Genomic DNA, 3,680 nt, shown 5'->3' on the forward strand with positions numbered 1-3,680 from the left:
GAAACCACTTGAGAAAAGGCCAATGTGTTGCGGTTCCACACACAAGCTTAATCCAAGGTGGCTCAAACGCTGCTTGCTGCATCGATGCACATTCCTTCTATGTCTCCTGGCAAGAATGTAACTGGTTTCTGAACTGTGCACACCCATAGCTCTGAGCCCGTTTGCTCGGTTCTGTGGTGCTGAGTATCTACTGGGAGAAGCTGCATCTTGTCCGTAACCACGAGTCCAGGGTCAGATAGGTTCTTATCTCATGTAGTGGCCAACGCTATGACTGGGAGATGGGATTTCTGATTGTAGATGTTTAATCTGTTGCAGTGGCTAGCAGTCACAGAGGAACTGTTGCAGTAGAAAGTGTGTGTGTGGGCGGGTGGTGTGTATTTGGCAGTTCCATTTTTTTTACATGGTTCTTAATCACCATATAGACTCCTCTTTGAATTAGAGGGTGCTCTTTGTCTCTGGACGTCACTGGGTTATTTTGAGTTTGGGTTGTGTCTGTGGCGTATGTTGAGGCCAATGTGCAGTGTGTGTTCGTGTCTTTTTTATCGTTGTGTTCTAGCTGCATTTTAAAATTAGACCTACATGCAGAATTGTTGTCAGATGTTGACCAGATGTCTTCTGGTTTAGTTTTTAGTGGTGCTGTCAGAACACTGATCCCTCGCTGTCACTTTCTCCCTCGCTGTCACTTTCTCCCTCGCTGTCACTTTCTCCCTCGCTGTCTCATTCTCCCTCGCTGTCACTTTCTCCCTCGCTGTCTCATTATCCCTCGCTGCCTCTTTCTCCCTCGCTGTCTCTACCCCTCTCCCTTTCTCCCTCACTGTCTCTTTCTCCCTCGCTGTCTCTACCCCTCTCCCTTTCCCTCGCGCCCTCTTTCCCCCTCGCTGTCTCTTTCTCCCTCGCTGTCTCTTTGTCCCTCGCTGTCTCTACCCCTCTCCCTTTCTCCCTCACTGTCTCTTTCTCCCTCGCTGTCTCTACTCCTCTCCCTTTCCCTCGCGCCCTCTTTCCCCCTCGCTGTCTCTTTCTCCCTCGCTGTCTCTTTGTCCCTCGCTGTCTCTACCCCTCTCCCTTTCTCCCTCACTGTCTCTTTCTCCCTCGCTGTCTCTACTCCTCTCCCTTTCCCTCGCGCCCTCTTTCCCCCTCGCGCCCTCTTTCCCCCTCGCTGTCTCTTTCTCCCTCGCTGTCTCTACCCCTCTCGCCCTCTTTCTCTGTGTAGCACAGTGCAGGTTACTTGACACTCCTAATTAGAAAATATGAATTGAAAGTGACTATCTTCATTGTGTGCTTCTTTCAATATGTAACCTTTGATTTACACGGATTTTAGTGTAGTGGGGGGTTACCATGGTTTCATTTCCTGAGTGACAACACCATTTCTACCATGGAGCCATGTCTCTGCTGTTAGTCTTGCTTGGAGTGAGGGGTAACCTTGGAGTGAGGGGTAACCTTGGAGTGAGGGGTGAACCTTGGAGTGAGGGCTGAACCTTGGACTGAGGGCTGGACCTTGGACTGAGGGGTGAACTCGTCACCACACACATTAGGATGGTTATTTTACTCTCTGTTAAACACACGTTCTCCCACACTCTGTCAACACACACAGGTACACTCCCACTCTCTCGTAAGACCAAACACATAGACACACAGTTATTCCTCTCCTCGGGGGGAAATGGGCTGTTGGCTCTTGGCAGAGTTTCTTTGGTCTGCTGATGTCCTAATCATTGCTTTAATCACCAGTCTTACTGCCATCTCATTCAGCTGTGTTGTTATACTTTTGAACTGAGACAGTGAAAGCAGTGAAGCCCACTTGGAGCTGAGTTAAGAGGGAGTGGAGAATGGGTTTAGATAAGGCTGTTCCCAAATGGTGGGTGGATCATGGCCAAGTCTTGTTGGGTCAGAGGCTCGTCTAAGGACCGAGTTGTGGTTACAATTTGATGGGTCATCAGAATACTGAAAGAGTTTTAGGTGGGTCATAATGATAGTTGCTCTAGGATCACCTTACCCACCACAAAATCCAAACTTTTATTATTAGGGGGGGGTGGGGGGGGTTGCAAAACTGACTTGGGATCAGCCCCTGATGGGCATCTTGACAATACTTGAGGTTTGCTCAGGGTGCAACTTTCCACTTCTGATTTTACAGACGGGGACTTTGGTGAATTCCTGTCATTTTTGTCATTCCTCTATCTACTGTCAGAACATGTCTGGTACACACAGCTGAGAGAGAGAAGAGGGGAAGGGAGAGAGGAGAGGAAAGGGGAAGAGAGAGAGAGAAGGGGAAAGGAGAGGGGAAGGGAGAGAGGAAAGGAGAGAGGAGAGGAGAGAGGAAAGGAGAGAGGGAGGAGGAGAGAGAGGGGGAAAGGAGAGGGGATGGGAGAGAGGGAGAGAGGAAAGGGGAGAGAGGAGAGGAGGGAGGAAAGGAGAGGGGGATGAGGAGAGGGAGAGGGGAAAGAAGAAAGAGAGGAGAGGAGAGGGGACAGGAGAGAGGTTCTTGCATATTTGGAGGTTGATCATGTAGATAAAGGAAGGACTTAATTGAAGGAAAGAGAGAGATTTGGCATTTTACAGAGAGGAGAGGGAGAGTTGAATAGATCGACTTGAGATGGATTCTTCTAGGCAGAAAGTCAAACCCAGTGATACAGAATTGTTACAGTACTCCCTGGATCTAACCCAGTGATACAGAGTTTGTTACAGTACTCCCTGGATCTAACCCAGTGATACAGAATTGTTACAGTACTCCCTGGATCTAACCCAGTGATACAGAGTTTGTTACAGTACTCCCTGGATCTAACCCAGTGATACAGAGTTTGTTACAGTACTCCCTGGATCTAACCCAGTGATACAGAGTTTGTTACAGTACTCCCTGGATCTAACCCAGTGATACAGAGTTTGTTACAGTACTCCCTGGATCTAACCCAGTGATACAGAGTTTGTTACAGTACTCCCTGGATCTAACCCAGTGATACAGAGTTTGTTACAGTACTCCCTGGATCTAACCCAGTGATACAGAGTTTGTTACAGTACTCCCTGGATCTAACCCAGTGATACAGAGTTTGTTACAGTACTCCCTGGATCTAACCCAGTGATACAGAGGCAGACAGACTACCTATGAGGTTCCCACAGTACCATTACAGTATCTCTTGTGAAAATTTGGTGTTTACTTTTCTTTTACATTTTTGCTGCCGTTGTTCTGTTCTGCTTCGATGCAGGCTGTATGTGCAGAGTGGTTTTTCTCTCTTAAATGACAGAGTAGTATCTCTGCTGAGAGTTTACTAAGGAGTGGTCTCTGCTGTGAGTTTACTAAGGAGTGGTCTCTGCTGTGAGTTTACTAAGGAGTAGTCTCTGCTGTGAGATTACTAAGGAGTGGTCTCTGCTGTGAGATTACTAAGGAGTGGTCTCTGCTGTGAGTTTACTAAGGAGTGGTCTCTGCTGTGAGTTTACTAAGGAGTGGTCTCTGCTGTGAGTTTACTAAGGAGTGGTCTCTGCTGTGAGTTTACTAAGGAGTGGTCTCTGCTGTGAGTTTACTAAGGAGTGGTCTCTGCTGTGAGATTACTAAGGAGTGGTCTCTGCTGTGAGTTTACTAAGGAGTGGTCTCTGCTGTGAGTTTACTAAGGAGTGGTCTCTGCTGTGAGTTTACTAAGGAGTGGTCTCTGCTGTGAGTTTACTAAGGAGTGGTCTCTGCTGTGAGTTTACTA

Source organism: Oncorhynchus kisutch, linkage group LG18, assembly GCF_002021735.2.
Source record: "Oncorhynchus kisutch isolate 150728-3 linkage group LG18, Okis_V2, whole genome shotgun sequence".
NCBI classification, from domain to species: domain Eukaryota; kingdom Metazoa; phylum Chordata; class Actinopteri; order Salmoniformes; family Salmonidae; genus Oncorhynchus; species Oncorhynchus kisutch.